This window comes from Phyllobates terribilis, unplaced genomic scaffold (genome assembly GCF_046119375.1).
Source record: "Phyllobates terribilis strain yellow unplaced genomic scaffold, ASM4611937v1 Scaffold_2__4_contigs__length_985480577, whole genome shotgun sequence".
In the NCBI taxonomy this organism is placed as follows: Eukaryota; Metazoa; Chordata; class Amphibia; order Anura; family Dendrobatidae; genus Phyllobates; species Phyllobates terribilis.
Genome location: NW_027362762.1, coordinates 636,511,698 through 636,533,656, shown reverse-complemented (window position 1 = coordinate 636,533,656; position 21,959 = coordinate 636,511,698). Strand labels below are relative to the sequence as shown.

The 21,959-nt window shown below is 33.9% G+C and overlaps 1 protein-coding gene across 1 annotated transcript in view; it reads right to left on the bottom strand.

Moving 5' to 3' along the window:
• The window catches only part of TMEM167B (transmembrane protein 167B), a 50,538-nt gene that overhangs the window by 8,182 nt on the left and 20,397 nt on the right, over positions 1 to 21,959 (bottom strand). The window lies entirely within an intron of this gene.

Sequence of the window (21,959 nt, the reverse complement as noted above, 5' to 3'; positions counted from 1 at the left end):
TGTAAAAACACACTAAAGGCTGATCCAACTTTGATGTAATATCCTTAAAACAAGTCAAAATGAGGCTCAGGATTGTGTGTGGCCTCCACGTGCCTGTATGACCTCCCTACAACGCCTGGACATGCTCCTGATGAGGTTGCGGATGGTCTCCTGTGGGATCTCCTCCCAGACCTGGACTAAAGCATCCGCTAACTCCTGGACAGCCTGTGGTGCAACGTGACGTTGGTGGATGGAGCGAGACATGATGTCCCAGATGTGCTCAATCGGATTCAGGTCTGGGGTACAGGCGGGCCAGTCCATAGCTTCAATGCCTTCATCTTGCAGGAACTGCTGACACACTCCAGCCACATGAGGTCTGGCATTGTCCTGCATTAGGAGGAACCCAGGGCCAACCGCACCAGCATATGGTCTCACAAGGAGTCTGAGGATCTCATCTCGGTACCTAATGGCAGTCAGGCTACCTCTGGCGACCACATGGAGGGCTGTGCGGCCCTCCAAAGAAATTCCACCCCACACCATTACTGACCCACTGCCAAACCGGTCATGCTGAAGGATGTTGCAGGCAGCAGATCGCTCTCCACGGTGTCTCCAGACTCTGTCATGTCTGTCACATGTGCTCAGTGTGAACCTGCTTTCATCTGTGAAGAGCAAAAGGGCACCAGTGGCGACTTTGCCAATCCTGGTGTTCTGTGGCAAATGCCAAGCGTTCTGCACGGTGTTGGGCTGTGAGTACAACCCCCATCTGTGGATGTCGGGCCCTCATACCACCCCGATGGAGTTTGTGCAGACACATGCACATTTGTGGCCTGCTGGAGGTCATTTTGCAGTGCTCTGGCAGTGCTCCTCCATGCAAAAAGGCGGAGGTAGCGGTCCTGCTGCTGGGTTGTTGCCCTCCTACGGCCCCCTCCACGTCTCCTGGTGTACTGGCCTGTCTCCTTGTAGCACCTCCAGTCTCTGGACACTACGCTGACAGACACAGCAAACCTTCTTGCCACAGCTCACATTGATGTGCCATCCTGGATGAGCTGCACTACCTGAGCGACTTCTGTGGGTTGTAGAGTCCGTCTCATGCTACCACGAGTGTGAAAGCACAACCAACATTCAAAAGTGACCAAAACATCAGCCAGAAAGCATTGGTACTGAGATGTGGTCCCCACATGCAGAACCACTCCTTTATTGAGTGTGTCTTGATAATTGACAATAATTTCCATCTATTGTCTATTCCATTTGCACAACAGCATGTGAAATTGATTGCCAATCAGTGTTGCTTCCTAAGTGAACAGTTTGATTTCACAGATGTTTGATTTACTTGGAGTTATATTCTGTTTAAGTGTTCCCTTTATTTTTTTGAGCAGTGTATATGTACATGATTATATATATATATATATATATATATATATATATATATATATATATATATATATATATATATATATACACACACACACACACACACACACACACACACACACACAGTATAGACCAAAAGTTTGGACACAAGTTCCCATTTAAAGATTTTTCTGTATTTTCATGACTTTGAAAAATGTACATTAACACTGAAGGATCTAAACTATGAATTAACACATGTGGAATTATATACTTAACAAAAAAGTGTGAAACAACTGAAAATATGTTTTATATTCTAGGTTCTTCAAAGTAGCCACCTTTTGCTTTGATGACTGCTTTGCACACTCTTGGCATTCTCTTGATGAGCTTCAAGAGGTAGTCACCGGAAATGGTCTTCCAACAATCTTGAAGGAGTTCCCAGAGATGCTTAGCACTTGTTGGCCCTTTTGCCTTCACTCTGCGGTCCAGCTCACCCCAAACCATCTTGATTGGGTTCAGGTCTGGTGAGTGTGGAGGCCAGGTCATCTGGCGTAGCACCCCATCACTCTCGTTCTTGGTCAAATAGCCATTACACAGCCTGGAGGTGTGTTCGGGGTCATTGTCCTGTTGAAAAATAAATGATGGTCCAACTAAACGCAAACTGGATGGAATAGCATGCAGCTGCAAGATGCTGTGGTAGCCGTGCTGGTTCAGTATGCCTTCAATTTTGAATAAATCCCCAACAGTGTCACCAGCAAAGCATCCCCACACCATAACACATCCTACTCCATGCTTCACGGTGGGAACCTGGCCTCCACAGTCACCAGACCTGAACCCAATCGAGATGGTTTGGGGTGAGCTGGACTGCAGAGTGAAGGCAAAAGGGCCAACAAGTGCTAAGCATCTCTGGGAATTCCTTCAAGATTGTTGGAAAACCATTTCCGGTGACTACCTCTTGAAGCTCATCAAGAGAATGCCAAGAGTGTGCAAAGCAGCCATCAAAGCAAAAGGTGGCTACTTTGAAGAACCTAGAATATAAGACATATTTTCAGTTGTTTCACACTTTTTTGTTAGGTATATAATTCCACATGTGTTAATTCATAGTTTAGATCCTTCAGTGTTAATGTACAATTTTCAAAGTCATGAAAATACAGAAAAATCTTTAAATAAGAAGGTGTGTCCAAACTTTTGGTCTGTACTGTATATGTGTAAATGATGCTATATATAGCGCTCTATACCTCCATTATATATATGTACATGATGTTATATATAGTGCTCTATACCTCCATTATATATGTACATGATGCTATATATAGCGCTCTATACCTCCATTATATATATGTACATGAGGTTATATATAGCGCTCTATACCTCCATTATATATATGTACATGAGGTTATATATAGCGCTCTATACCTCCATTATATATATGTACATGAGGTTATATAGAGCGCTCTATACCTCCATTATATATGTACATGAGGTTATATATAGCGCTCTATACCTCCATTATATATGTACATGATGTTATATATAGCGCTCTATACCTCCATTATGTATATGTACATGATGTTATATATAGCGCTCTATACCTCCATTATATATATGTACATGATGTTATATATAGCGCTCTATACCTCCATTATATATATGTACATGAGGTTATATATAGCGCTCTATACCTCCATTATATATGTACATGTTATATATAGCGCTCTATACCTCCATTATATACAGTACAGACCAAACGTTTGGACACACCTTCTCATTTTAAGATTTTTCTGTATTTTCATGACTATGAAAATTGTACATTCACACTGAAGGCATCAAAACTATGAATTAACACATGTGGAATTATATACTTAACAAAAAAGTGTGAAACAACTGAAAATATGTCTTATATTCTTAGTTCTTCAAAGTAGCCACCTTTCGCTTTGATGACAGCTTTGCACACTCTTGGCATTCTCTTGATGAGCTTCAAGAGGTAGTCACCGGAAATAGTCTCCCAACAATCTTGAAGGAGTTCCCAGAGATGCTTAGCACTTGTTGGCCCTTTTGCCTTCACTCTGCGGTCCAGCTCACCCCAAACCATCTCGATTGGGTTCAGGTCTGGTGACTGTGGAGGCCAGGTCATCTGGCGTAGCACCCCATCACTCTCCTTCTTGGTCAAATAGCCCTTACACAGCCTGGAGGTGTGTTTGGGGTCACTGTCCTGTTGAAAAATAAATGATGGTCCAACTAAACGCAAACCGGATGGAATAGCATGCCGCTGCAAGATGCTGTGGTAGCCATGCTGGTTCAGTATGCCTTCAATTTTGAATAAATCCCCAACAGTATCACTAGTGAAGCACCCCCACACCATCACACCTCCTCCTCCATGCTTCACGGTGGGAACCAGGCATGTAGAGTCCATCCGTTCACCTTTTCTGCGCCGCACAAAGACACGGTGGTTGGAACCAAAGATCTCAAATTCGGACTAATCAGACCAAAGCACAGATTTCCACTGGTCTAATGTCCATTCCTTGTGTTCTTTAGCCCAAACAAGTCTCTTCTGCTTGTTGCCTGTCCTTAGCAGTGGTTTCCTAGCAGCTATTTTACCATGAAGGCCTGCAGCACAAAGTCTCCTCTTAACAGTTGTTGTAGAGATGTGTCTGCTGCTAGAACTCTGTGTGGCATTGACCTGGTATCTAATCTGAGCTGCTGTTAAACTGTGATTTCTGAGGCTAGTGACTCGGATAAACTTATCCTCAGAAGCAGAGGTGACTCTTGGTCTTCCTTTCCTGGGGCGGTCCTCATGTGAGCCAGTTTCTTTGTAGCGCTTGATGGTTTTTGCAACTGCACTTGGGGACACTTTCAAAGTTTGCCCAGTTTTTCGCACTGACTGACCCTCATTTCTTAAAGTAATGATGGCCACTGGTTTTTCTTCACTTAGCTGCTTTTTTCTTGCCATAATACAAATTCTAACAGTCTATTCAGTAGGACTATCAGCTGTGTATCCACCTGACATCTGCACAACACAACTGATGGTCCCGACCCCATTTATAAGGCAAGAAATCCCACTTATTAAACCTGACAGGGCACACCTGTGAAGTGAAAACCATTTCCGGTGACTACCTCTTGAAGATCATCAAGAGAATGCCAAGAGTGTGCAAAGCCGTCATCAAAGCAAAAGGTGGCTACTTTGAAGAACCTAGAATATAAGACATATTTTCAGTTGTTTCACACTTTTTTGTTAGGTATATAATTCCACATGTGTTAATTCATAGTTTTGATGCCTTCAGTGTGAATGTACAATTTTCAAAGTCATGAAAATACAGAAAAATCTTTAAATGAGAAGGTGTGTCCAAACTTTTGGTCTGTACTGTATATGTACATGATGTTATATATAGCGCTCTATACCTCCATTATATATGTACATTATGTTATATATAGCGCTCTATACCTCCATTATATATATGTACATGATGTTATATATAGCGCTCTATACCTCCATTATATATATGTACATGTTATATACAGCGCTCTATACCTCCATTATATATGTACATGATGTTATATATAGCGCTCTATACCTCCATTATATATATGTACATGATGCTATATATAGCGCTCTATGCCTCCATTATATATATGTACATGAGGTTATATATAGCGCTCTATACCTCCATTATATATGTACATGATGTTATATATAGCGCTCTATACCTCCATTATATATATGTACATGATGTTATATATAGCGCTCTATACCTCCATTATATATATGTACATGATGTTATATATAGCGCTCTATACCTCCATTATATATATGTACATGATGTTATATATAGCGCTCTATACCTCCATTATATATATGTACATGATGTTATATATAGCGCTCTATACCTCCATTATATATATGTACATGATGTTATATATAGCGCTCTATACCTCCATTATATATGTACATGTTATATATAGCGCTCTATACCTCCATTACATATATGTACATGATGTTATATATAGCGCTCTATACCTCCATTATATATATAGCGCTCTATACCTCCATTATATATATGTACATGATGTTATAAATAGCGCTCTATACCTCCATTATATATATGTACATGATGTTATATATAGCGCTCTATACCTCCATTATATATGTACATGATGTTATATATAGCGCTCTATACCTCCATTATATATATGTACATGATGTTATATATAGCGCTCTATACCTCCATTATATATATGTACATGATGTTATATATAGCGCTCTATACCTCCCTCCATTATATATATGTACATGATGTTATATATAGCGCTCTATACCTCCATTATATATATGTACATGTTATATATAGCGCTCTATACCTCCATTATATATATGTACATGAGGTTATATATAGCGCTCTATACCTCCATTATATATATACATGATGTTATATATAGCGCTCTATACCTCCATTATATATATGTACATGATGTTATATATAGCGCTCTATACCTCGATTATATATATACAGTGCCTACAAGTAGTATTCAACCCCCTGCAGATTTAGCTGGTTGACACATGCGGAATTAACTTGGCATTGTGACATTTGTACTGTAGATCAGCCTGGAAGTGGGAAATGCACTGCAGCAAATTTTTTTTTTTTTTTTAAAAAACGTTAAAAGTTAATTCAGAGTGTCATTTATTATTCAACCCCTCAAACCACAAGAATTCTGTTTGGTCCCCCAAAAGTATTAAGAAGTAGTTCAGGCACCAAGAATAATGAGCTTCACATGTGTGGATTAAAGATCTCTTTTGCCAGCCTTTTCTGACTATTTAAGACCCTCCCCAAACTTGTGAACAGCACTCAGACATGGTCAACATGGGAAAGACAAAGGAGCATTCCAAGGCCATCAGAGACCAGATTGTGGAGGGTCACAAGGCTGGCAAGGGGTACAAAACCCTTTCCAAGGAGTTGGGCCTACCTGTCTCCACTGTTGGGAGCATCATCCGTAAGTGGAAGGCTTATGGAACTACTGTTAGCCTTCCACGGCCAGGACAGCCTTTGAAAGTGTCCTCCCGTGCCGAGGCCAGGCTTGTCCGAAGAGTCAAGGCTAACCCAAGGACAACAAGGAAGGAGCTCCGGGAAGATCTCATGGCAGTGGGGACATTGGTTTCAGTCAATACCATAAGTAACGTACTCCACCGCAATGGTCTCCGTTCCAGACGAGCCCGTAAGGTACCTTTACTTTCAAAGCGTCATGTCAAGGCTCGTCTACAGTTTGCTCATGATCACTTGGAGGACTCTGAGACAGACTGGTTCAAGGTTCTATGGTCTGATGAGACCAAGATCGAGATCTTTGGTGCCAACCACACACGTGACGTTTGGAGACTGGATGGCACAGCATACGACCCCAAGAATACCATCCCTACAGTCAAGCATGGTGGTGGCAGCATCATGCTGTGGGGCTGTTTCTCTGCCAAGGGGCCTGGCCATCTGGTCCGCATCCATGGGAAGATGGATAGCACGGCCTACCTGGAGATTTTGGCCAAGAACCTCCGCTCCTCCATCAAGGATCTTAAGATGGGTCGTAATTTCATCTTCCAACAAGACAACGACCCAAAGCACACAGCCAAGAAAACCAAGGCCTGGTTCAAGAGGGAAAAAGTCAAGGTGTTGGAGTGGCCTAGTCAGTCTCCTGACCTTAACCCAATTGAAAACTTGTGGAAGGAGCTCAAGAATAAAGTCCACATGAGACACCAAAGAACCTAGATAACTTGGAGAAGATCTGCATGGAGGAGTGGGCCAAGATAACTCCACAGACCTGTGCCGGCCTGATCAGGTCTTATAAAAGACGATTATTAGCTGTAATTGCAAACAAGGGTTATTCCACGAAATATTAAACATAGGGGTTGTATAATAATTGACCCACACTTTTATGTTTAAAATTTAATAAAATTCAACTGAGCAACATAACTTTTTGGTTTGTAAGATTTATGCTTCTGTTCATAAAACCTACTCTCGTTTGCAGTTTGAAGGCTCTCACTTATTTGCATCTTCTCAAACCAGCTAAATCTGCAGGGGGTTGAATACTACTTGTAGGCACTGTACATGTTATATATAGCGCTCTATACCTCCATTATATATATGTACATGATGCTATATATAGCGCTCTATACCTCCATTATATATATGTACATGATGTTATATATAGCGCTCTATACCTCCATTATATATATGTACATGATGTTATATATAGCGCTCTATACCTCCATTATATATGTACATGATGTTATATATAGCGCTCTATACCTCCATTATATATGTACATGATGTAATATATAGCGCTCTATACCTCCATTATATATGTACATGATGTTATATATAGCGCTCTATACCTCCATTATATATATGTACATGATGTTATATATAGCGCTCTATGCCTCCATTATATATATGTACATGATGTTATATATAGCGCTCTATACCTCCATTATATATATGTACATGATGTTATATATAGCGCTCTATACCTCCATTATATATATGTACATGATGTTATATATAGCGCTCTATGCCTCCATTATATATGTACATGATGTTATATATAGCGCTCTATACCTCCCTTATATATATGTACATGATGTTATATATAGCGCTCTATACCTCAATTATATATGTACATGATGTTATATATAGCGCTCTATACCTTCATTATATATATGTACATGATGTTATATATAGCGCTCTATACCTCCATTATATATAAGTACATGATGTTATATATAGCGCTCTATACCTCCATTATATATATGTACATGATGTTATATATAGCGCTCTATACCTCCATTATATATATGTACATGATGTTATATATAGCGCTCTATACCTCCCTCCATTATATATATGTACATGATTATATATAGCGCTCTATACCTCCATTATATATAAGTACATGATGTTATATATAGCGCTCTATACCTCCATTATATATAAGTACATGATGTTATATATAGCGCTCTATACCTCCATTATATATATGTACATGATGTTATATATAGCGCTCTATACCTCCATTATATATGTACATGATGTTATATATAGCGCTCTATACCTCCATTATATATATGTACATGATGCTATATATAGCGCTCTATACCTCCATTATATATATGTACATGATGTTATATATTGTGCTCTATACCTCCCTCCATTATATATATGTACATGATGTTATATATAGTGCTCTATACCTCCCTCCATTATATATGTACATGATTATATATAGCGCTCTATACCTCCATTATATATAAGTACATGATGTTATATATAGCGCTCTATACCTCCATTATATATGTACATGATGCTATATATAGCGCTCTATACCTCCATTATATATATGTACATGATGCTATATATAGCGCTCTATACCTCCATTATATATATGTACATGATGTTATATATAGTGCTCTATACCTCCATTATATATATGTACATGATGTTAAATATAGCGCTCTATACCTCCATTATATATATGTACATGATGTTATATATATCGCTCTATACCTCCATTATATATATGTACATGATGTTATATATAGCGCTCTATGCCTCCATTATATATGTACATGATGTTATATATAGCGCTCTATACCTCCCTTATATATATGTACATGATGTTATATATAGCGCTCTATACCTCCCTTATATATATGTACATGATGTTATATATAGCGCTCTATACCTCCCTTATATATATGTACATGATGTTATATATAGCGCTCTATACCTCCATTATCTATATGTACATGATGTTATATATAGCGCTCTATACCTCCATTATATATGTACATGATGTTATATATAGCGCTCTATACCTCCATTATATATATGTACATGATGTTATATATAGCGCTCTATACCTCCATTATATATATGTACATGATGTTATATATAGCGCTCTATACCTCCCTCCATTATATATATGTACATGATTATATATAGCGCTCTATACCTCCATTATATATATGTACATGATGTTATATATAGCGCTCTATACCTCCATTATATATGTACATGATGTTATATATAGCGCTCTATACCTCCATTATATATATGTACATGATGTTATATATAGCGCTCTATACCTCCATTATATATGTACATGATGTTATATATAGTGCTCTATACCTCCATTATATATGTACATGATGTTATATATAGCGCTCTATACCTCCATTATATATGTACATGATGTTATATATAGCGCTCTATACCTCCATTATATATATGTACATGATGTTATATATAGCGCTCTATACCTCCATTATATATGTACATGATGTTATATATAGCGCTCTATACCTCCATTATATATATGTACATGATGTTATATATAGCGCTCTATACCTCCATTATATATGTACATGATGTTATATATAGCGCTCTATACCTCCATTATATATGTACATGATGTTATATATAGCGCTCTATACCTCCATTATATATATGTACATGATGTTATATATAGCGCTCTATACCTCCATTATATATATGTACATGATGTTATATATAGCGCTCTATACCTCCATTATATATATGTACATGATGTTATATATAGCGCTCTATACCTCCATTATATATATGTACATGATGTTATATATAGCGCTCTATACCTCCATTATATATATGTACATGATGTTATATATTGCGCTCTATACCTCCATTATATATATAGCGCTCTATACCTCCATTATATATATGTACATGATGTTATATATAGCGCTCTATACCTCCATTATATATATGTACATGATGTTATATATAGCGCTCTATGCCTCCATTATATATGTACATGATGTTATATATAGCGCTCTATACCTCCATTATATATGTACATGATGTTATATATAGCGCTCTATACCTCCATTATATATATGTACATGATGTTATATATAGCGCTCTATACCTCCAATATATATGTACATGATGTTATATATAGCGCTCTATACCTCCAATATATATGTACATGATGTTATATATAGCGCTCTATACCTCCATTATATATGTACATGATGTTATATATAGCGCTCTATACCTCCATTATATATATGTACATGATGTTATATATAGCGCTCTATACCTCCATTATATATATGTACATGTTATATATAGCGCTCTATACCTCCATTATGTATGTACATTATGTTATATATAGCGCTCTATACCTCCATTATATATGTACATGATGTTATATATAGCGCTCTATACCTCCATTATATATATGTACATGATGTTATATATAGCGCTCTATACCTCCATTATGTATGTACATGATGTTATATATAGCGCTCTATACCTCCATTATATATATGTACATGATGTTATATATAGCGCTCTATACCTCCATTATATATATGTACATGATGTTATATATAGCGCTCTATACCTCCATTATATATATGTACATGATGCTATATATAGCGCTCTATACCTCCATTATATATATGTACATGTTATATATAGCGCTCTATACATCCATTATATATATGTACATGATGTTATATATAGCGCTCTATACCTCCATTATATATATGTACATGATGTTATATATAGCGCTCTATACCTCCATTATATATGTACATGATGTTATATATAGCGTTCTATACCTCCATTATATATATGTACATGATGTTATATATAGCGCTCTATACCTCCATTATATATGTACATGATGTTATATATAGCGCTCTATACCTCCATTATATATATGTACATGATGTTATATATAGCGCTCTATGCCTCCATTATATATGTACATGATGTTATATATAGCGCTCTATGCCTCCATTATATATGTACATGATGTTATATATAGCGCTCTATACCTCCCTTATATATATGTACATGATGTTATATATAGCGCTCTATACCTCCATTATATATGTACATGATGTTATATATAGCGCTCTATACCTCCATTATATATATGTACATGATGTTATATATAGCGCTCTATACCTCCATTATATATATGTACATGTTATATATAGCGCTCTATACCTCCCTCCATTATATATATGTACATGATTATATATAGCGCTCTATACCTCCATTATATATAAGTACATGATGTTATATATAGCGCTCTATACCTCCATTATATATATGTACATGATGTTATATATAGCGCTCTATACCTCCATTATATATATGTACATGAGGTTATATATAGCGCTCTATACCTCCAATATATATGTACATGATGTTATATATAGCGCTCTATACCTCCATTATATATGTACATGATGCTATATATAGCGCTCTATACCTCCATTATATACATGTACATGATGTTATATATAGCGCTCTATACCTCCATTATATATATAGCGCTCTATACCTCCATTATATCTATATACATGATGTTATATATAGCGCTCTATACCTCCATTATATATATGTACATGATGTTATATATAGCGCTCTATGCCTCCATTATATATGTACATGATGTTATATATAGCGCTCTATACCTCCATTATATATGTACATGATGTTATATATAGCGCTCTATACCTCCATTATATATATGTACATGATGTTATATATAGCGCTCTATACCTCCAATATATATGTACATGATGTTATATATAGCGCTCTATACCTCCAATATATATGTACATGATGTTATATATAGCGCTCTATACCTCCATTATATATGTACATGATGTTATATATAGCGCTCTATACCTCCATTATATATATGTACATGATGTTATATATAGCGCTCTATACCTCCATTATGTATGTACATGATGTTATATATAGCGCTCTATACCTCCATTATATATATACATGATGTTATATATAGCGCTCTATACCTCCAATATATATGTACATGTTATATATAGCGCTCTATACCTCGATTATATATATGTACATGAGGTTATATATAGCGCTCTATACCTCCATTATATATGTACATGATGTTATATATAGCGCTCTATACCTCCATTATATATAGCGCTCTATACCTCCATTATATATATGTACATGATGTTATATATAGCGCTCTATACCTCCATTATATATATGTACATGATGTTATATATAGCGCTCTATACCTCCATTATATATATGTACATGATGTTATATATAGCGCTCTATACCTCCATTATATATATGTACATGATGTTATATATAGCGCTCTATACCTCCATTATATATATGTACATGATGCTATATATAGCGCTCTATACCTCCATTATATATGTACATGAGGTTATATATAGCGCTCTATACCTCCATTATATATATGTACATGATGTTATATATAGCGCTCTATACCTCCATTATATATATGTACATGATGTTATATATAGCGCTCTATACCTCCATTATGTATGTACATGATGTTATATATAGCGCTCTATACCTCCATTATATATGTACATGATGTTATATATAGCGCTCTATACCTCCATTATATATATGTACATGATGTTATATATAGCGCTCTATACCTCCATTATATATATGTACATGATGTTATATATAGCGCTCTATACCTCCATTATATATGTACATGATGTTATATATAGCGCTCTATACCTCCATTATGTATGTACATGATGTTATATATAGCGCTCTATACCTCCATTATATATTTGTACATGATGTTATATATAGCGCTCTATACCTCCATTATATATATGTACATGATGTTATATATAGCGCTCTATACCTCCATTATATATATGTACATGATGCTATATATAGCGCTCTATACCTCCATTATATATGTACATGAGGTTATATATAGCGCTCTATACCTCCATTATATATATGTACATGATGTTATATATAGCGCTCTATACCTCCATTATATATATGTACAGGATGTTATATATAGCGCTCTATACCTCCATTATATATATGTACATGATGCTATATATAGCGCTCTATACCTCCATCATAGATATGTACATGATGTTATATATAGCGCTCTATACCTCCATTATATATGTACATGATGTTATATATAGCGCTCTATACCTCCATTATATATATGTACATGATGCTATATATAGCGCTCTATACCTCCATTATATATATGTACATGATGTTATATATAGCGCTCTATACCTCCATATATATATGTACATGATGTTATATATAGCGCTCTATACCTCCATTATATATGTACATGATGTTATATATAGCGCTCTATACCTCCATTATATATGTACATGATGTTATATATAGCGCTCTATACCTCCATTATATATATGTACATGATGTTATATATAGCGCTCTATACCTCCATTATATATATGTACATGATGTTATATATAGCGCTCTATACCTCCAATATATATATGTACATGATGTTATATATAGCGCTCTATACCTCCAATATATATGTACATGATGTTATATATAGCGCTCTATACCTCCATTATATATGTACATGATGTTATATATAGCGCTCTATACCTCCATTATATATATGTACATGATGTAATATATAGCGCTCTATACCTCCAATATATATGTACATGATGTTATATATAGCGCTCTATACCTCCAATATATATGTACATGATGTTATATATAGCGCTCTATACCTCCATTATATATATGTACATGAGGTTATATATAGCGCTCTATACCTCCATTATATATATGTACATGATGTTATATATAGCGCTCTATACCTCCATTATATATGTACATGATGTTATATATAGCGCTCTATACCTCCATTATATATGTACATGATGTTATATATAGCGCTCTATACCTCGATTATATATATGTACATGATGCTATATATAGCGCTCTATACCTCCATTATATATATGTACATGATGTTATATATAGCGCTCTATACCTCCATTATATATATGTACATGATGTTATATATAGCGCTCTATACCTCCATTATATATATGTACATGTTATATATAGCGCTCTATACCTCCATTATGTATGTACATGATGTTATATATAGCGCTCTATACCTCCATTATATATATGTACATGATGTTATATATAGCGCTCTATACCTCCATTATATATATGTACATGATGTTATATATAGCGCTCTATACCTCCATTATATATATGTACATGATGCTATATATAGCGCTCTATACCTCCATTATATATATGTACATGTTATATATAGCGCTCTATACCTCCATTATATATGTACATGATGTTATATATAGCGCTCTATACCTCCATTATATATGTACATGATGTTATATATAGCGCTCTATACCTCCATTATATATGTACATGATGTTATATATAGCGCTCTATACCTCCATTATATATATGTACATGATGTAATATATAGCGCTCTATACCTCCAATATATATGTACATGATGTTATATATAGCGCTCTATACCTCCATTATATATATGTACATGATGTTATATATAGCGCTCTATACCTCCAATATATATGTACATGATGTTATATATAGCGCTCTATACCTCCATTATATATATGTACATGAGGTTATATATAGCGCTCTATACCTCCATTATATATATGTACATGAGGTTATATATAGCGCTCTATACCTCCATTATATATATGTACATGATGTTATATATAGCGCTCTATACCTCCATTATATATGTACATGATGTTATATATAGCGCTCTATACCTCCATTATATATGTACATGATGTTATATATAGCGCTCTATACCTCGATTATATATATGTACATGAGGTTATATATAGCGCTCTATACCTCCATTATATATGTACATGATGCTATATATAGCGCTCTATACCTCCATTATATATATGTACATGAGGTTATATATAGCGCTCTATACCTCCATTATATATATGTACATGATGTTATATATAGCGCTCTATACCTCCATCATAGATATGTACATGATGTTATATATAGCGCTCTATACCTCCATTATATATGTACATGATGTTATATATAGCGCTCTATACCTCCATTATATATATGTACATGATGCTATATATAGCGCTCTATACCTCCATTATATATATGTACATGATGTTATATATAGCGCTCTATACCTCCATTATATATATGTACATGATGTTATATATAGCGCTCTATACCTCCATTATATATGTACATGATGTTATATATAGCGCTCTATACCTCCATTATATATATGTACATGATGCTATATATAGCGCTCTATACCTCCATTATATATGTACATGATGTTATATATAGCGCTCTATACCTCCATTATATATATGTACATGATGTTATATATAGCGCTCTATACCTCCATTATATATATGTACATGATGTTATATATAGCGCTCTATACCTCCAATATATATATGTACATGATGTTATATATAGCGCTCTATACCTCCAATATATATGTACATGATGTTATATATAGCGCTCTATACCTCCATTATATATGTACATGATGTTATATATAGCGCTCTATACCTCCATTATATATATGTACATGATGTAATATATAGCGCTCTATACCTCCAATATATATGTACATGATGTTATATATAGCGCTCTATACCTCCAATATATATGTACATGATGTTATATATAGCGCTCTATACCTCCATTATATATATGTACATGAGGTTATATATAGCGCTCTATACCTCCATTATATATATGTACATGATGCTATATATAGCGCTCTATACCTCCATTATATATATGTACATGTTATATATAGCGCTCTATACCTCCATTATGTATGTACATGATGTTATATATAGCGCTCTATACCTCCGTTATATATATGTACATGATGTTATATATAGCGCTCTATACCTCCATTATATATATGTACATGATGTTATATATAGCGCTCTATACCTCCATTATATATATGTACATGATGTTATATATAGCGCTCTATACCTCCATTATATATATGTACATGATGCTATATATAGCGCTCTATACCTCCATTATATATATGTACATGTTATATATAGCGCTCTATACCTCCATTATATATGTACATGATGTTATATATAGCGCTCTATACCTCCATTATATATATGTACATGATGTTATATATAGCGCTCTATACCTCCATTATATATATGTACATGATGTTATATATAGCGCTCTATACCTCCATTATATATATGTACATGATGTTATATATAGCGCTCTATACCTCCAATATATATATGTACATGATGTTATATATAGCGCTCTATACCTCCAATATATATGTACATGATGTTATATATAGCGCTCTATACCTCCATTATATATGTACATGATGTTATATATAGCGCTCTATACCTCCATTATATATATGTACATGATGTAATATATAGCGCTCTATACCTCCAATATATATGTACATGATGTTATATATAGCGCTCTATACCTCCAATATATATGTACATGATGTTATATATAGCGCTCTATACCTCCATTATATATATGTACATGAGGTTATATATAGCGCTCTATACCTCCATTATATATATGTACATGATGTTATATATAGCGCTCTATACCTCCATTATATATGTACATGATGTTATATATAGCGCTCTATACCTCCATTATATATGTACATGATGTTATATATAGCGCTCTATACCTCGATTATATATATGTACATGATGCTATATATAGCGCTCTATACCTCCATTATATATATGTACATGATGTTATATATAGCGCTCTATACCTCCATTATATATATGTACATGATGTTATATATAGCGCTCTATACCTCCATTATATATATGTACATGTTATATATAGCGCTCTATACCTCCATTATGTATGTACATGATGTTATATATAGCGCTCTATACCTCCATTATATATATGTACATGATGTTATATATAGCGCTCTATACCTCCATTATATATATGTACATGATGTTATATATAGCGCTCTATACCTCCATTATATATATGTACATGATGCTATATATAGCGCTCTATACCTCCATTATATATATGTACATGTTATATATAGCGCTCTATACCTCCATTATATATGTACATGATGTTATATATAGCGCTCTATACCTCCATTATATATGTACATGATGTTATATATAGCGCTCTATACCTCCATTATATATGTACATGATGTTATATATAGCGCTCTATACCTCCATTATATATATGTACATGATGTAATATATAGCGCTCTATACCTCCAATATATATGTACATGATGTTATATATAGCGCTCTATACCTCCATTATATATATGTACATGATGTTATATATAGCGCTCTATACCTCCATTATATATATGTACATGAGGTTATATATAGCGCTCTATACCTCCATTATATATATGTACATGAGGTTATATATAGCGCTCTATACCTCCATTATATATATGTACATGAGGTTATATATAGCGCTCTATACCTCCATTATATATATGTACATGATGTTATATATAGCGCTCTATACCTCCATTATATATGTACATGATGTTATATATAGCGCTCTATACCTCCATTATATATGTACATGATGTTATATATAGCGCTCTATACCTCGATTATATATATGTACATGAGGTTATATATAGCGCTCTATACCTCCATTATATATGTACATGATGCTATATATAGCGCTCTATACCTCCATTATATATATGTACATGAGGTTATATATAGCGCTCTATACCTCCATTATATATATGTACATGATGTTATATATAGCGCTCTATACCTCCAATATATATATGTACATGATGTTATATATAGCGCTCTATACCTCCATCATAGATATGTACATGATGTTATATATAGCGCTCTATACCTCCATTATATATGTACATGATGTTATATATAGCGCTCTATACCTCCATTATATATATGTACATGATGCTATATATAGCGCTCTATACCTCCATTATATATATGTACATGATGTTATATATAGCGCTCTATACCTCCATTATATATATGTACATGATGTTATATATAGCGCTCTATACCTCCATTATATATGTACATGATGTTATATATAGCGCTCTATACCTCCATTATATATATGTACATGATGCTATATATAGCGCTCTATACCTCCATTATATATGTACATGATGTTATATATAGCGCTCTATACCTCCATTATATATATGTACATGATGTTATATATAGCGCTCTATACCTCCATTATATATATGTACATGATGTTATATATAGCGCTCTATACCTCCAATATATATATGTACATGATGTTATATATAGCGCTCTATACCTCCAATATATATGTACATGATGTTATATATAGCGCTCTATACCTCCATTATATATGTACATGATGTTATATATAGCGCTCTATACCTCCATTATATATATGTACATGATGTAATATATAGCGCTCTATACCTCCAATATATATGTACATGATGTTATATATAGCGCTCTATACCTCCAATATATATGTACATGATGTTATATATAGCGCTCTATACCTCCATTATATATATGTACATGAGGTTATATATAGCGCTCTATACCTCCATTATATATATGTACATGATGCTATATATAGCGCTCTATACCTCCATTATATATATGTACATGTTATATATAGCGCTCTATACCTCCATTATGTATGTACATGATGTTATATATAGCGCTCTATACCTCCGTTATATATATGTACATGATGTTATATATAGCGCTCTATACCTCCATTATATATATGTACATGATGTTATATATAGCGCTCTATACCTCCATTATATATATGTACATGATGTTATATATAGCGCTCTATACCTCCATTATATATATGTACATGATGCTATATATAGCGCTCTATACCTCCATTATATATATGTACATGTTATATATAGCGCTCTATACCTCCATTATATATGTACATGATGTTATATATAGCGCTCTATACCTCCATTATATATGTACATGATGTTATATATAGCGCTCTATACCTCCATTATATATGTACATGATGTTATATATAGCGCTCTATACCTCCATTATATATATGTACATGATGTAATATATAGCGCTCTATACCTCCAATATATATGTACATGATGTTATATATAGCGCTCTATACCTCCATTATATATATGTACATGATGTTATATATAGCGCTCTATACCTCCAATATATATGTACATGATGTTATATATAGCGCTCTATACCTCCATTATATATATGTACATGAGGTTATATATAGCGCTCTATACCTCCATTATATATATGTACATGAGGTTATATATAGCGCTCTATACCTCCATTATATATATGTACATGATGTTATATATAGCGCTCTATACCTCCATTATATATGTACATGATGTTATATATAGCGCTCTATACCTCCATTATATATGTACATGATGTTATATATAGCGCTCTATACCTCGATTATATATATGTACATGAGGTTATATATAGCGCTCTATACCTCCATTATATATGTACATGATGCTATATATAGCGCTCTATACCTCCATTATATATATGTACATGAGGTTATATATAGCGCTCTATACCTCCATTATATATATGTACATGATGTTATATATAGCGCTCTATACCTCCATTATATATATGTACATGATGTTATATATAGCGCTCTATACCTCCATTATATATATGTACATGTTATATATAGCGCTCTATACCTCCATTATGTATGTACATGATGTTATATATAGCGCTCTATACCTCCGTTATATATATGTACATGATGTTATATATAGCGCTCTATACCTCCATTATATATGTACATGATGTTATATATAGCGCTCTATACCTCCATTATATATGTACATGATGTTATATATAGCGCTCTATACCTCCATTATATATATGTACATGATGCTATATATAGCGCTCTATACCTCCATTATATATATGTACATGATGTTATATATAGCGCTCTATACCTCCATTATATATATGTACATGATGTTATATATAGCGCTCTATACCTCCATTATATATATGTACATGATGTTATATATAGCGCTCTATACCTCCATTATATATATGTACATGATGTTATATATAGCGCTCTATACCTCCATTATATATATGTACATGATGTTATATATAGCGCTCTATACCTCCATTATATATATGTACATGATGTTATATATAGCGCTCTATACCTCCATTATATATATGTACATGATGTTATATATAGCGCTCTATACCTCCATTATATATATGTACATTATGTTATATATAGCGCTCTATACCTCCATTATATATATGTACATGATGCTATATATAGCGCTCTATACCTCCATTATATATATGTACATGATGTTATATATAGCGCTCTATACCTCCATTATATATATGTACATTATGTTATATATAGCGCTCTATACCTCCATTATATATATGTACATGATGCTATATATAGCGCTCTATACCTCCATTATATATATGTACATGATGTTATATATAGCGCTCTATACCTCCATTATATATATGTACATGATGCTATATATAGCGCTCTATACCTCCATTATATATATGTACATGATGTTATATATAGCGCTCTATACCTCCATTATATATATGTACATGATGTTATATATAGCGCTCTATACCTCCATTATATATATGTACATGATGTTATATATAGCGCTCCATACCTCCATTATATATATGTACATGATGCTATATATAGCGCTCTATACCTCTATTATATATATGTACATGATGTTATATATAGCGCTCTATACCTCCATTATATATGTACATGATGTTATATATAGCGCTCTATACCTCCATTATATATATGTACATGATGCTATATATAGCGCTCTATACCTCCATTATATATATGTACATGATGTTATATATAGCGCTCTATACCTCCATTATATATATGTACATGTTATATATAGCGCTCTATACCTCCATTATGTATATACATGATGTTATATATAGCGCTCTATACCTCCGTTATATATATGTACATGATGTTATATATAGCGCTCTATACCTCCATTATATATGTACATGATGTTATATATAGCGCTCTATACCTCCATTATATATATGTACATGATGCTATATATAGCGCTCTATACCTCCATTATATATATGTACATGATGTTATATATAGCGCTGTATACCTCCATTATATATATGTACATGTTATATATAGCGCTCTATACCTCCATTATGTATGTACATGATGTTATATATAGCGCTCTATACCTCCGTTATATATATGTACATGATGTTATATATAGCGCTCTATACCTCCATTATATATATGTACATGATGTTATATATAGCGCTCTATACCTCCATTATATATATGTACATGATGTTATATATAGCGCTCTATACCTCCATTATATATATGTACATGATGCTATATATAGCGCTCTATACCTCCATTATATATATGTACATGTTATATATAGCGCTCTATACCTCCATTATATATGTACATGATGTTATATATAGCGCTCTATACCTCCATTATATATGTACATGATGTTATATATAGCGCTCTATACCTCCATTATATATGTACATGATGTTATATATAGCGCTCTATACCTCCATTATATATATGTACATGATGTAATATATAGCGCTCTATACCTCCATTATATATATGTACATGATGTTATATATAGCGCTC